General features: G+C 40.2%; 1 long non-coding RNA gene across 1 annotated transcript; it reads left to right on the top strand.

Annotated features, from left to right (window-relative positions):
- The first annotated feature begins 13,976 nt into the window (after window positions 1-13,976).
- Window positions 13,977-16,080, top strand: LOC124064417. Its single transcript, XR_006844258.1, has 3 exons — window positions 13,977-14,126; window positions 14,414-14,494; window positions 15,906-16,080. It is a non-coding gene; the product is annotated as an uncharacterized LOC124064417 (long non-coding RNA).
- Window positions 16,081-16,890: the final 810 nt, after the last annotated feature.

Here is a 16,890-nt window from a genome sequence, read left to right as displayed (position 1 = left end):
TGGTAAGACTTCCACAAATATTCTTCTGCATCATGCATCATGTTAGAGGAAGGGGTTAAAACAAACCGTCATGACTTTTTTTGCTTGGTTTGGTTGCTTGTTATTTATTTGTTTTATATATATATATTCCCTTACATGGGCATATGTCTAATATTCAATTCCTGACTACATTTAACCTACAGCAAAAAATTCACATACTACAAACACATATTTGAGCATCATCTGAAACTCTTCTGCGCGATACATTGAAGTGATGTTAGTATTCGCTTAATGCTTCCTTTCCAGCAGAGAATAAAGGGAAATGTAATCCTGTTGATGTCCCTATCAAGATGAAGGTGTCCCATAAATCATGCAACATCACCCCTGGCTTGTTCCAACAGCTCTTTAATGGAGAACTTCTCACAAGACCCAATTAAGAGAACCCACACAGATCAGATCGAGAGTTTGATATATGAATTATTTAACAAGGTGCATAAATATGACTCGTTGCTATTTAACAAGGTGTAAGAACATGAATTATGAGCATAATCTCTTTTTCTCTCTCTATGGGGAGTTTTCAAGTTGTAGAAAAGCAAAAGCATATCAAATTGCTATTGATCTTATTTGGAATACCAGTTTAAAATGAGGTAATCTGATTGATTAATTTGTGACTTCAGTTAGTGACTTACAGTTCAGCACCGAGCAGCTAAAAGACTGGGTTTTTTCCCTTAGGAAGTGTTAGTGTGTTAATGTTAGTGTTAGTGCAGACCAAAAACAGAGCAAAAAGAGTAAGAGTGAATACTGGACTTGCATTCATTATGTGGCCAAACACAACTTTGTCAAATCAACTTAATAGCAGGTTTTGTATTTATTTATTTTAAAAATCTTAGTCTAGCTACACTGCCATTCCACTATTCCACAGATTCACTGTTACTGTATACAGTAGTTTTTATTTTTTATCTTCTTCTTATTGTATATAGTATCTTTTATGTTTCTTACTGCTAGGTGTTTGTGTACTTGACAGCAAAGTCAAATTCCTTGTTTGTATACGCAAACTTGGCCAATAAAGCTGATTCTGATAACACTGAACTATGAACAAAGCAGGCCATGTTTATTAACACAATGTGTACATTTCCCACAGCGGGTAATGTAATAGTGGACTGATAAGATCTAATTTATGCCAAATAAAATGTCTCCATTAACTTTGTCCAACAATCAGTAAGTACTGACACTGAACTGATGTGATTATGAACTTTTAAACTTATGAGCAATTACAACAACTACTTGGCAAAGCAAAGTCTTCCATCACTGAATGACATTTAAATGGGTTAACAGATTTAAACTGCATTTTTATCATATGGAAATAAGTTCCTCATTATGTAGAATTGTTTTCCAGAGAGAAAGTACTATAAACATATATTTGAACCTTTAAGGCATGTTTAATTTTGTTTGCCAGGTCTTCCTGTCAACTCCCGCACATAAGTTTTAATATGCCCAGTTGCTAAATGAAAAAAGATTTTCATTATGACATTTTTGTGCCTGTTTATCTATTACTTTGTGCATAATGTGGATAAGGACATCAAATGTTATTGAACTTGCTTTCACCTTTGTGATGGAAATAAAACAAACACCCCCTTTAATCTCAAAGTCTAAAAAGCCGTGATACAGCAAAATTACCTGTGTGCAGAAATGTGGAGAGTTTAGGAAGGGAATCCTTATCATTATCTGCAAGGAGGCCGGTGCTGAGCACGGCAAGGTCACCAGCATGACTGCATAAGGTCATCAGCACCATGCTAGTCCGCCTGCTGCTCCTCAAGCCTGACCTTGTCAAAGTCAAGTGTTGAGTTGCTAATGCCCCTTAACCCAGCGTGTGCAGAGAAAGACGCTTTAACCGATGCTGCATGGCCTGACTGAGCCACTGGCATTACTGATGAAGCTAACACTCCTAATTGCCTCTGCGTGATTCCCAGGCTTGACCCAAACTTGGCTACCACTTCATCTCCCTCTTGTCTGTCTCTCACTCCATCTTTTGCCAGGACTGCACCCGTAGCAGGACAGCTGGCCCACATCCAGGAGCATCAAAATATTGTCAGGACCACTCTCTGTGCTCCCGCTACCCTCCTCTCCAAATTAACCTTTAAATCAAAGATGGAGTCCTCCCCCCACACTTCCCCCTCATCTTGTCCTCCGGGTGAATTAATAAAACCCTAATTTCCTCATTAGCCTTGTCAATTCATGCAGCGAGTAATAGGCACTACTTGGGGAAGTGCTCTCTTACATACAAAAATGTACCATTTGACAATTAGCTTCCGGGGAGCTCTTATGAGTGGAGGGTGGTCTTTTGCTCTTAGAGTGACTTTTGGCTTCGATTTGCGTGTTCAGTTGTGTGTGTGTGTGTGCAGGGATTGTTTCAGGAGGCAGTGCAGTGCAGTCAGTGTGCTTGCCTGCCTTTTCAAACTGTTATGACGGAAGCCTTCGCAACAGGATGTTTTGACCATTGAACTCAGTCAGTAGGTGCTCACCATATCTGTTCTCTCCACCACTGAAAACATTCAGGTCAAGACAACTTGACAATTTGGAGGTTTTAGTTAACTGGAATTTAACTGGAGTTTATATTTTACAATTACAAACTTGTGCATGTTTAGTATTTTGTAAGCTGATTCTAGCTAATTTGAACTTGACTACTATTAGGCTGACAGAATGAACAAAAAAACCAAGTGTGCGGCCATGCCAGTGCCTCTTTGAGACTGTGCGTACACACAACAGTACTTTAAACCTGCAGTGCACAACTTTTGTCTCTCTGTGAGACAGCCACCAGTTTGTGTGAGAGTAATTACACAAACTGGTGGCTGCTGGTTGACATAAAATTGCCACCGGTCCGCCGGTGCAGTTAGAGTCACCACAGACTGCAGATTTAAAAACTCTGGTATGCTGCAAAAATACGGAAAGATTTGTCTGGCAGAGATAGGCTTAGAGAGCATTTATGAACTTGTGAATTTCAAACCAGTGGATTCTGGTGTGAAAAGTGTCCTTTAGTCAGTTGTGAGATTTTTAAATTGGCAAAAACTAACACTTTTGTTTTTTGTAGAGCTTTCAACTTAATCTCACAGTCTTCCTCAGTAGACAGGAGTTTGCTCAGTTGTCATTACGCTTGCTCAGGGCTCGTATTCTCAATGACAATTAAGAAACCTCCATTCACTAAGAAAGGCCACAAGATGGAGTTGGAAGCAAAAGAAACTACTAAGTGAAAAAAATAAAATAAAAGGCTTATATCCTGTTATGTCTTCCGGCACAGATGTTAGGCCTTATTAGGCTACTAACGATGTATATGTACTATGTGTTTATAAGCATTAGGAAGAAAAGCCATTTATATAGGTCTTTTTTTTTCCGACTAATATCTACCTGCTCTCTGGCATCATTGTGTTCTATGTTGTCTTGCTTTATTTGCATCAAATGTAACCAATTTATATTTTCATATAATAATATCCTCCTGTCCACTGCTATCACACATCCAGAATGTGTTGATGTGTGGCGTAACATTCACGTGCTCATGTGCAATATTAACAACCATCACGGACTAGCAGTGCTCCTTTGACATAAACAGACCCTCACAGACCCTCAGGGCAGAGTGGCTGACAGCGGTATGCTCAGTTCCCCCTAAACCTCTCTGACAAGCCACATGGTGACTCATAGTAACTGTGAGTCACACAGGAGAAAAACAATATACGGTGGAACAATTCAAGCTTTTCAAGCAGAGGTCAGCGGTTAGATGCTGGGGTAAAGGTCGCAAGGTTTCTTTTTTCTTTGAGCGGTGCTGTCACAAAAGTAGCAAGGTGTTATTGTTTGCCTTGAGAAGCTAAGATTTATATTGTGTAACACGCACTGTAATTTGGACATTTGTTATGCCCTGCAGTGCAAAGGGGTACAGGTTTCCAGCAGAGTGAAAGGTTGCCTTGGACAGGAATTGCAGTTTGACGAGGAGACGCTCGTGTGTGAGAACAGTGGACAGAAATGAGACTGTTGTTTCATATGTGAATTTCTGCATCCTATTCCAATTCATTTCAGCCCAATTATACTCCAAATATGACAACTTTAAGTGCTGCTTGTTCTAAGGATGGATCTGGCTCATAAGGCGATTTTTAAAGCTTGCTTGTGGCTGTATTTACTTACATGTAGACACTTATGACTGTGAGCTAATGAAGCTCACTTAAATGTCGTTATTGATATTACCAGATTTGGCTTTTAAACCTCAAGTCTGTTGGTTTAATGAGGAAAAATTATAGAATTTTACAGCAAGTCGCTTTTGATGTGCAAAAGATCAGAAAAGCCAATCTGATATCAAAATCTGACTTTAAAAGTCAGGATTTGACAGCTTTTAACACTGCATATCGACAAAAAACATGCTTGATTAGCAAGACCCGGCAGAACTCTGTCTGAGTCATCTTTCCAGATAAATATGTGATGTGACGGTTGACGTTTGTGATTTCATGTGACTTGGGGACTCAGTTATGTGGCTGGCGTTCAAAGCTGGCACACTGGAGGGAATGACAGGGAGCCTGGTGCAGAGTACTGGCTGTAGGAGGGTGGCTGGTGATGCTGAGGGAAGATGGTGTTCTTTGTTGGAGGGTGTTTTCTTAGTCTCAGCACAGCAGGACATCGCAGGCTTGCACTGTCAACATGTGCCTTTAATGTTACATGTTTTGAAAAGGAACATCAAACGGCTCTACTCGTGGTGTTGAGAGTTGTCTTGTTTTTATCTTAGGCTTTTACTAATCATTAACAGTGCTCCCAAATCATGAGAGCTTTGTGGATAAACAGTTACATTTTACGGTTCAAAGCAAAGCTGTCGAGATGAGATATCTGCATTTCTATTTATAAAAAAATAATTATTTTGACAACATCACAAAAAAGCAAAGGTTCAAGGGCAGGAAAATATGGTAACTATGAATTGGTAAATTGTTTTTAATTTAATGTATTTAAAGCGTTTTAGGCTGCATCTCTGGTTGAAAGGTGATGCACAAATCCAGATATTATTATCATTAAGTTGTCAAAAGTGTTCTAATATCCAATTTAATCTGTGTTATTACATCTGCAGGTGTTACATGACTAAAACAAGCAGCACTACACTTCTGTCAAGCTTTCGATTTCTCTGCACGCCGATGTGCATTTCTATTCATAGTATCTAAAGCTGTGTTTACCTGCTCTGACATAAGCTGCAAACTCTAACATTCACATTAACTGACAGCCTAATTAGTAACCAAGTTTTATTTAGCTTTCTACATTAACATTATACTGTGGAGTTAGATAACAGTACATTAGAGCTAATGTAAAAAACAAAAAAGTTTAGGACTGGCACATCCACTGTGTAGCCCCAGTAATCTCCCACTGTGAGGGAGCTGATCCTGGATGCTGCTACATCAGAGTTTAGGGTACTGTAAGCACACCTGTCCTGCTTAGAAGTGGATTTGTTACCTTACACAGCATTACATTGGTGAACTCCTCTGTTTGTTCTCATACTGTTTGAAAATACGGACAATAAGGCGTGAATTGTACATTTTTTGCAATGATACTGTGTAATAATCCAGTACATGACTAGATCTATACAGTGGCTGAAGGAGCTCAACACTTTGACTTTAGGAAACAGATGCAAATATACAACACACAAGCAAAAAATTAAGAAAACATCATCAGTTCACATCAACACGTGCAGCATTTAGGAAATGAGATACAAATACGCACAACACAAACAAATACACAAACGAACTGCAAATACACAATGCAGCCAAATATAGAACACATGCTGAAAATATACACAAGAAATTACAGCAACGCATACAAATACAAAAAACTATGATCGAAGTGTTTCTGTTTTGCTGCTACAGTTTGTGACTCACGAAGTTACTGAAGTCAGGTGGGTGCCATTTTGTTTCCCTGAGATGGTGAAGGAATGAGCCACCCCATTCTGACTTTGATTGGCTAATGCTCGTTGTCTTTATTAGTTAAGTTTGTTAGGTTTAGGCTGGAGGAGAGAGACAGTTGGTCTGGGTTAAAGTTAACAGTAACACTTCATAAGGTAAATTATTTTTATGCTTTTAAATGTTACTCCCCTTGTCCTACTTAATGAAAAGTAATTAGCATTGTGCCTGCTCTCCTGCCTGGTATTTGCTGTGCCCGCATTTCTATTTGCACCTCACATGGCCTGTATGGAAACTTCCAAACACTTTCCAACTTGTACTTTTTTTTATAAATCTCAAAAGTTTGGCACTTGAAGTCAGTTGTTACCGCTATCTCACTTAATCCTTGCGTTTCCACTAACCTGAAAAAATACAAAATGATATTTTCAAGGCAGAGCACTTTGAAAATGTTTAGCACAGAAACACCTTTTGAGGTTCAGGAGTCGAGTGCATATTCAACTCCCCCCACCACCACCACCACCACCAGCCCTTCCTCTCAGTGTTTCAAAGTTGTGATAAGATGTGACAGTCTATCAAACCTCAGTGAGGGTTTTATACCATCCGTGCTGCAGTGCTCAGTTATCTTGGTGGCATTTTGCTGGCGATATAACAGAGAATCAATTATGAGTACACAGATATGCGAAAGGTTTAGTCGGCAAAAGATGCTTCTTGACAGTTTGATGATATGATGGCGGTAAATAAGCTCCATATTTTTTTTTTTCCCCTGGACTAAAAATACTATCCCCTTGAGCAAACGGCTGCATGTTAAGATAAAGAGAGGAGAACAGCCTGTACAAAGGCACTGAATGTGGAATTACAGTCAGGGAAAGAAAAACTGTAATCATACTACCTAATGATTTGGGTGATAAGGACTTATCTTGGATCTCTGTTATTCTGCGTTGTCTCTTCAAACATTTTAATCTTTCACTGAAAAAAAAAATCACCTTATCTGGGACCTAAAATGAAATATATTGCCTGTACCAACCTGAATATGGAAATGCTTGCAAGTGATGCATAAGCTGCAAACAACATACATATGCAGAACTTACCATTAGTTCTTTCAATCCAAAATTTGCAGATTTTTGTTCAAAATGTAATATCATTAGTCAGTTTCAGACTACAATTACAATAAAGCTCACCAGCTGATCTGCCTGAAAAGTTGTGCACTTTTCAGTGCCTGATCATGAATAGTAACGAAAACAGCTAATTTAGACATTTACAAAAGCTGAATCATGTAAATAAATTGTGATAGCGCATGTCTTTTTTAAACTTATATTATGGAAAATATGCTAATCCTAAACTGTTCAGCAAGTCACAAGATTTCAAGATAGAACAACACACCTTTTTGATTGTAAAAGAAAAGGCCTCAGAGGCATCACAGCTGCTGTTGATTCAGTTCAACTGAGCTGCAGATACTTCAAACAACTTGGGGAAAATGCATGTAGGAACCTCCAAAAACATTCAAATCAAATGTCACAAGATCTTCATGGAAACAGGGAAGCAATTCAGCCTGTGGCAATGCCCATGAAATAGCGAAAACCTACGCATCAAGAGAACTTTGTTTTGGACCTCCTTGCTGGCAGTGACCAGATGCATCTTGTGCTGGCCTTGCAATGGATTGTTTTGTTTAAAATAGTTCCAGAAAGATCTTCATTTTCTCCAAATACTGCAATGTGTGTTTTCTCAGGTCTGAAAAAAAAACACACACACCAAAACACAGTTTTTTTTAACATTTAATTTCTCATTTAATACACTGCAAAGGTAAACTAAAGCAACATTAAGGCTACTCCTTCAAAAAGTGCACTGTGCTCGATCTGCCAGTATGTTCACACACCCTGAAGACATATTGATTGTGGGGTCATCTTCCATTCTCCTAGCCAGCAAAGCGCTGCTGGAGATGAGGACATAGAGGATCTTGGCTGAGTAAAAATGGTTGCTTTGTTTCCTTTTGCTTTTTTCTGTCTGAGTTTGACACAGACATTCCTCAGGCAAGAGGACATACAGGCAAAGTGTCTTTTGGCCCTTTTTTGAAGTTGCAGGTCAGATTAATACACAGTGCTGCCATCTCTACCTGCAGTTGTAGAAAGGCATGCCGCTGTGCCACACTTGCATGCTCTTCCAGTCGCCCATATACCGGTGATGACAAATGGGAAAGGACACACATTAGCCTTCTGTGTACCTGACGCAGCTTCCTACCTGGTAATGGATTCACCTCTGTGCTGTCATCACCTTCTATTAGGCCCAGGACAGAATCAATAGTTTTTCTAAATACAGCTGAATCATTCATCATAAGAATCATTGTGCCGTCCACCTCATCTACCGCCTGCTACCTCTCAGACCTGCCTTACTTGTTTTCCATCTGCAGATGGAGCATTGAGTACCCATTTGTGAAAACCCCCAAAGAGAAGGGCTTCATCAAACTGCGTAGCGGTGTGATCAATTTCAAAGCCGTCTAGCAGGGCCTTTACCCAAATCCAACATGAAGATTTTCAAACCTCATAAAAGCAGATAATCTTAACTGACATGGGATAATCTTCTCTTGGAACTCAGGGACATTTCAGTACGCAACAACACAATAACTCAAATGACACGGTCCGACCCTTAAAGATGTGTTTAGAGGAGATATGTTCAAAGGAGCAGCAGCAGCAGCAGCAGCAAGGCGTCTTTAAGATAAATGTGGCATGTTTATCAATTTATGAAGTCAAGGACAAAACCACTGTAGAGGCGATGAAGGAATTAAATTTGAAAAGAGCTTTCCGCTCAGGTAATAATTAATAGATAGTACAAGGTTTTGGAAAGTCAAATATAGATATAGATGTTTATCTTTTTATTTACTGCTTGCCAAAATTCATTATTGGACATTATTGTAATGTAAAAGGACTCTTGCCTCTCACTATGTTCAAAGAGTTCATTATTTGTATCATTTATGACAGTCATATCTGGGATATTTTTAAATACAGGCTTGATGAATTACTTAATGTCAGTGCGGAAAATCAAAGAGCTATCAGCCCAACTCAAGAGGTCAGTCTGATTCTCAGAACAGGATCTCCTCACCAGGGGAGGAGTGAAGTCAGCTGTGGGCAGCACCAGTCGGGCCTGGCCTTTATTCTGCCAGCATTCTTCTGGGAGGCTGGGCACTGGCTGCTAAGGCATGATTAATTGCTGCAATAAAGCTCATTATGGAGATTAAGTAGGAGTTACAGGAGCATTATTGATCACTGTCCTTTAAATAACCTTAAAGTTGCTTGTTTGTGCATGTTTGTATGACGCTGGTCAATGCAGAGGGCGAAATGGGAGGAAGGGGCTCATTGCAGTGTTGCTCCAAGACATTAACCCACTGTATGACATAAAATCATTCCTGGATGATAATGTGAAGCGTGTTTACATAACTGCAATGACATAAGGCCTTAACACTTTACATGTCCTGGTAATTGTTGCTGCAAAAATGAGTGCAAAAGATCATGTTTAAATAAAAAAAGGAAAGTCAGTGACTGGCTGTCTTCAAAGAAAATCTTATGTTAAGATGCTGCACAATACCACAGTTCTGAGCCTCATTTGGTCTCAGTCATGATGGGTTTGGAATCAGTTGGAGTTATTTTAATTACATACCTCATCCTTTTCTCTACCTTCTACATCACCAATTAATGCCATGTAAAAATAATGGCAATACAACAACAAATGATATGTGGCTGCTGCTCTTGACAGTCAGATCAGATCACTGGTTTCTCCGATGTCATGCACATGTACATATTAAAGAAAAAGGCTGTTTTGAATCATATTTCTGTTATCTTACAAGGTTTATTTACTGTATAAATAAGAATTATAATACACTGATTCTCTTATTCTTTCCTCATCTTTTGTTACCTAAACACCTTTTTTAAATCCTCTTATCCCTTCTAGCTTCTGAATTCCCCCTTTGCAATGATGATTAATCTCCAAATCTCTGTATGAAAGCTTTTATATTTTCTGAATATTGATATGATGTTAATTCCTCCAGTATGAATAGGCCATTGATGTTGCAAATCCTTGCAAATATTTTAGCTATAACTGGTCAGCTGTAGTCCAGAGGAGAGCATGTGGTACTCACAAATCTACAAAGCGACTGTTGTTAACAAAACACACTTACAGTCTAGGGGACTTTAAAGCTCATGGTGCTTATCAAGGTCGACACTTACGTTGTAGCTCACACTTGCATTGAGGCTGGAAAAAAAAAAAAAACCCAAGCCGTCTGGTAAAAACCTGCTTGAGAGCAGTGCGTGACAGGAAAAGCCTGGTGTCCACAGCCAGGCTCCTGAATACAGCACATCTCACAGCTTGCCCTTCGATTATAATATCCAAGTCACCATTTATTTGTAGGAAGCCTGGCCAAGGACAAGTGTAGGTAATTTAAGATGACTTTCATTGGGAAACTCCTCAGCAGAAAAAAAAAAACCCCTGAAGATCCTGTCTCATTATGTCTCAAGGTAACCTAAAAAGACACACAATATACTCACCTGTTTAATAGAAGACAGAGGCATTGTGTTAATTATCAGGTAAAACTATGGCATATATTTTTAATCAATGATATGAAACTGAATATGACTGAAAACATCAGTTCTTTGTAAACATGTGACATGTGAGTCCTTGTGAGGATTCTGAATGCAATAATAAATACATACGTGAATGTGATTTAAAATAAAGATATAATATGCTGTTGCTTCTCAGAGAAACATATAATGAACCAAACATTGAGTTAAGCGATGTGTGGCCTTTTACACCACATGTGTTGAAGGGGTTTACATTTTAGCTTGCAGATGGCAAATACCTGAGACATCTGCAATAAATAAATGTATTCAGAGGTTTTCTAGTGCATATTTGCCCACGTCAGGATCGATCAGTTTAAGTCAAGCCCCAGCACTCTCCATCAGCACCATAAGCTGTCAAATGAGACAGGCCAGGAGATCAGCACCTGCTCCTACTGTACGGTTTGATGGGTGTTAACCCGTCACTCAGTCTCCAGTTTGCCTCGCTATTCATCACCGGCTTTCGCGTTTCCAGTCAGACCAACTGCAGCACACGGACTGCCTTGAAGAAGAGAAAACTCATTTATAGTGATGACGGCAGCGGCTCGGTTTTTTTGCAGTGCTTGCCATGTTCGTCACGTCCTTGAATAAAAGGACCTATTCCTATCACACTAATAATGCAGGGCTGCACATGTCACGCTCAGCACTGGCATGGGGGCGTTTTAAGCATGTCAGCAAGATAAGACAATAGCAGGGTGCATGTTCACATGCCTTATCGGACTGTGCCAGGGGAAGGTTTTGCCTTCTTTTTACAACGGTACAACTTCGAAGGTGCAACTGCTGTATATCCACGTGATGCACATGAGTAAGAAAGGAGGAGAGAGTTGCGGCGTGTAAAAAGAAATAGCCAATATATGAGTGAGAATTCAATTATATCTAACAAATCAGGATATCTAGAAATATGTGATGCAGTGCTGGAGCGATACCTGGAAGCTGTTCGCATGTTTTTGGATGACATGATGCACACACATACAGTCCAGAAACACCATAGTGGACAAATAACAGGGCAGCAGCTGACACAAAACCATAATGCAGGTTTATAATCCTTAGACCAGGATTAGTTCTAATACATCCACCCCTGGCTCTTTCCCTCGTAATATTGTACTTCCTGCGCTGTAAGCGATGTAATGAAATCAAAAACTAACTCCATACACTTTTTACCATAACCTCTCAATATAGGAGCCACCTTATGTAGGAAAAATGCCTCTGGCTCTGCAGATAAGTCAAGGGCACAGAGTTGAACTCAGGCCTTATTTAGTGATCCTACAGGCTCTCCAGTTCCCTATCGGTAATCTACAGGTGAGTAAGCATGGGCTGGTAAACTGGAGTTTGGCAGACAGAGATAAGCAGATTCATTGACATGGGACACTTTGGCATCATTTCATTCCCAGGTCTATTACACCTTATTGATCTCTCTCCAGTTGCTTTCTAAATCCCACAACACAAATAAGGCAGCTGCTTTGACTCAGAAATTCTCTGAACCCAGCCTCTCTCCACTGCCAGACACTCAACTTCCAGCAACTGCATCAGCCCAAACATCATTTGAAAGTATTTTAGGTTAGCAATTAAACTCCCCCTTGTGCTGTATCCCTATTAGCTCTACTTTTGATCACCCGGTGGCTAAATATATGGAGTGGGTGGTTTCAGCAAGCATGCAAATGAGAATTTTGTCTCCTGTCTATAGATGAAACATTGCAAAACATCAAGAAGTCTGATTCGTTTAAGCTGTGCATACTGGCCTCATTTAGGTACTTAGACAAAAACATAAAATGAAGGCACTGTTTGAATGACAAAAGATGTGTATTTAACATAAACACTGCCTTCACCTCCAGCTCTGGAAAACTGAATGGTGTTCATTTTTGAATATACCAAACTACTTCTTGCATGAAATTAAAACAATGGGGCTTGCATAGTTGAACAAATGGTAAATGGAGGGAAAAAGGTAATAGCTGCCTCAGAGGCCCTTTGTCATCACAAGAAAATGACAAAGAAATGAAGGGAAAAACAGAAGAACTATCCAATGTGACAAACTGTGCCATGCAAACATCAGAGATGTGCCGATTTACTGGGAAAACAAATGGATGCTGTTACATCCCAGAGTGAACAAACAAAGGGAAAATCCTGAGGAATAAAAGCAAGCCAGCGATGCTCATTTTCTTCTCAGTAAAATTTGTGCATTCTATCTGAAGGGGAAACCTCTGAAAAAGAGAGGATTTGTGTGCACAAAGTCTACACTGGACAAAACATAGCAACAGAATGTAAAGTCTAGAGAGCACTGAAATAAATGGAAAACTCTGACCCATGATTATTATGGCACTAGACCGTCATTTCTAATAGTTCCAAAAGACACTTCCTCCTTATTGATAGCCATGGGTATAATTTTCTGCCAGTGCCCTCTGCCCTAAAACAGTCTGATGTATAATATTACTTGGGCTATGAATTGCAGTCTTCTCAGTGTTCATATATAGATGTACTGTGATTCATTTCTTATTATCTAACTTGCATCAGTTGTTAAAGTCTGATATTTTATTGACTCTTCCCTTTCTGGCCTTTTTTCCCCATCTGTAACAGTGTGCAGTCATATCAGTCATAATGTGACTGGCCACAAGAAGGCTTTGTCACTTAGGTGTGAAGTCATTTTGGGATACTTGCTGAGACTTCTGCATGTAGTCATACTTCTTGGAGGGCCAGTCTCAAATACACACTCCTACAGTTATAATTTGATTGCCTCCCTCTCCTCTCTCTTACTCTGTTTTTTATCTGTCTGACCATCTGAATGTATTTTCTGCGCTATTAAGTGAAAAGAAGGATTACTGAAAACCAATCCAACCGAACAGTGTCAAGCACCGGCATATGTGGAATCACAGTTGCAAAATGGATTAAGCAGAGGAATTGGGACAACCCAGAGGAGACAGGCTTAAAACAAAACCTTTAAATAACGCCTTCGATACAGGGGTTAAAAAGACTCAAGTTAAACACACCAATGTAGTCTCAACCCTGGTCCATGTCAGCTTTAGTTGTACTTTTTAACTCTGCCACAAGGTGGTACACTTTAGAGTTATTAAGATAAGATGAACTTAAGGTTTGTACTTTATTCTGCGTAGATGTTAACTGGCAATCCAAAGACTCCAGCTAAAGTCACTCTGCCAGCCTTTCACCACAACACAGTATTACAAATGCGAGATTTTTCGGTGAAGAAATGAAGAGGTATACAATCTAACACAACGAGAAAAACAGTCAGTCAGGTGGAAACAAATGAGCTGTATTCAAGTCTAACTCAAGTCTTACTTTTATCAACCCGAGATACTGGATTTTGTATTCTAACTTTAGACTGTGTAGACAATCTTAAATACCCCACCCCAGTTTTTTGCTCAGTGTGAAGTTAAGTTGAAGCTATGCTATGTGAAGTCTCCTGGCTCCATGTACCACTGTCCTAGGAGAGTGTGGAACATATCAGCTAAACACAGTGGACCACACCCACACTTTTCTGAGAGGAGGTCCAATCAAGCAAAAATAAAATCACCTGTATGGGCTTACCACAATGGGTGACTTGGATCTTGGGTTCTATGTGGGGCATGTTCAGTCGAGTTTTCACAATGAAAGGCTGGCTTTTTCACAGTATACTCCTCAGGTGATTTTTCAATTGCAGAACAATGTTATATTGATTTTGCAGACTGTTTTAATAATAGGTCTATTTGTTCATGCTGTGACATATTGAACACACCTCAATCTTAAAGGCTGGCAATGCTCTGCTGCTGCAGTCTTTGCTCGTGTAGCATTTCTTTAGCAAGCTAGCTTGCTAACAGTGTGACTGTATTGCTTTAGGACAGCTTTGTTTGAGGATATAATTGTGTTTGAGCTCCCTGTTGCAATTTCAACCACTCAGTGACCCAGTTTTCCCATAATTTGTCATATTAGCTTTGGGCCTAAAGCATCACCTCGGACCTGAAGTTTGCTGTTGCTCCTGTCATAGCTCGACACGCAAGGACTCCTCCCAAGGTAGGACTTAACGTGTTTGTGACTTTGTGTTTCGGCTGTGTTTTGTGCTTGGCTGATGCTATATGTTTTTGCCCTGTTACAGATTCTTTGCTGGGTTAAATGCTGAATGCTATCATTTTTTTGGCATTGATTTTGAGTGATATATTGTTGTTTTAACTGCAGCCATGTTGCCCAACCGTATTCACATTTGAGTGTTTGGTTTTAAGGCTTTGTTGTATGTTTTTTGCTGTTGTTGCCTCTTAACTCAATGCAGCTGTGGCTCTTAGCAGAGGGTAATATTGTAAACGGGCTTTATGGACGCACTCATGCTGGTTGTCTTGCACACACTGCTCACAACGTTTCTTGCTGTATGGTAAGCTCATATTTGTCCACTGTGGGCCTTAAATGCACACTTAAAGCCTGAATGGGAGTTTCCTGTTTGGGACTACCACATAACTTCCCGTAGGGTTTACTGCTGAGACACCAGGGAGCACTTCTTCGCTTCACTGAGGTTAGAGTTTGCTTGCATGCATACTGAGAAAATGCTGCGAGATGGCTCTGTTAAGTCTGTGTTTGTATGCTTGGCTTTATGAGGTTCTTAGCGCTGCTGGGTCATTTCATTGCTCTCGCTGATCTGCTTACATTTAATGGTTGCTAATTTTTGCTGTTATGGTGTTGCCATATTTTGCATTGTGTGTTAAATATGAATTGCTCTCTTGTGGTAGCTGAGTTTTCTTGCTTTGTTTGTTGTTTTGGCTGTATGGAATAAGGCTAATTGCGTTTTGGTGTCATGTGTTATTGGGCTGAGCTGGTTTAATGGCATGTTTCACTGTAATGTTTTATCTGTTCTTGTGAGGCATTTGCTTTTAACTCACTGCAAACAGATCTCCAGTAAAGGACTGGTTCTTAAGTATGCTGTTGCTGCACCGCTGCTCTAATCACTAACTCTGCTGTAACACCCCTGCAAATGCTTTTCTGCCTCTTCATATCATCATTTGTTTTGAAACAGACACTGAACAGTAAAGTGGGAGGATCAGTGTCCTAGACTGCCTTGGAATCTGACACTGATCCTCCCATATATCAAAAGCAACTAGTTACTCCTTCTGTTGGTACTGACTGCCAGAAACTTTTGGGTTGGGCTTGTCTACTAACAGATCATCTCTGTCAGACATCTTCAATGCGAAGACCAAAAAGAGGGCACACCAGGGATTTACCATCTTAAACAGGCCATTTAGTTTGGTTAAACCATTATAGTTACTGAAGACTCTTATTGTTTTAATTAATTCCTCTGATAAACAGAAGAACCGATGATGAGCAATAATCACATTTAGAGCCAGTGTGTTATCTGTTTTCGACTTGGTCCTCTCTACTTGTACTCCTCTCACTCAAGCTGTTATCAATCAAAGGCCTGACAGCGGCTCTCTGTTTCCAGGCCTTGTACGTGTCTTTGTCAGCCCACATCTCAGCATTCGGACAAGCTGCTATCGGACAAGGGTGCTTCCCAGCCATTACTTCCACCTGTGTGACAACAGGCGGTCTTATCTGCTCTTGTGATGTGAGCCTAGCTGAGTTGCTGATTAAAAGACATGGGGTCGTGCCACCTCTCCCTCCCTGTCTCTCTCTCTTTCTGTCTATCTTTCACTGTCTCATTCACCGAGTGAATGAGACTGGAGCAGGCAAGTTGAATGGGGGGTGGTGTAAGTAAAGTATTACAAGATCAAGGTCATTTGGAGGTGATAAACATTAAGCGTGAATAAATGTTTTTAAAACTACTCTCTCCTGGGAAGACATGCATGTGTGCACACACACACGCACGCGCGCACACAGACTTTTCCTCTGTTTTTAATTAAAAGCCTGAGTGACAACGTGGCCTATTTCTTCCATGGCTGTTTCAAATTGAGAGAGGGAGATAAGGCTTATATTTAGGGGGCTTTATCAGACCCATCTATTTACTGCTGGGTAATTTTCCTTTTCTCGCCTTACAAGAAAGTGCAGACAGAAAAATCCTCCTCTCTCCTCTAGGTTTCAAATCTCCAAAGCAAAAGCATTTCTCCCCTTCTCAGCACACCTTCCCATCTGCTCCTGGTACACAGCATATGAAAGTGAGAAATGGAGACAATGGATTTCACTCGTGTCCTAACATGCTTTGCATCTAAGCTGTAACATTGAGCCAATATCCTACCAACCCCATGAATGATTAGCATGACTCTTTTTGCAGCGTGCTCTGGTGTTTACGGCACAGTAGGGCCAGGTCTGATCTCTAAACATTGTCATCGCTGAGCCCAGACTCGCACAGGACGCATAATGACAGACCAACATTAAAGCCTCAACAACACCAAAGAATCTGTTTCTCCTTGGTCTATTTTTGCATCCCAGCAAGGAGTCACTTGATCCTACCTCCTTCCTGACAGTTCATC

The sequence above is a fragment of the Scatophagus argus genome, chromosome 9 (genome assembly GCF_020382885.2).
Source record: "Scatophagus argus isolate fScaArg1 chromosome 9, fScaArg1.pri, whole genome shotgun sequence".
In the NCBI taxonomy this organism is placed as follows: domain Eukaryota; kingdom Metazoa; phylum Chordata; class Actinopteri; family Scatophagidae; genus Scatophagus; species Scatophagus argus.
This window is presented reverse-complemented; position numbering and strand designations above follow the sequence as displayed.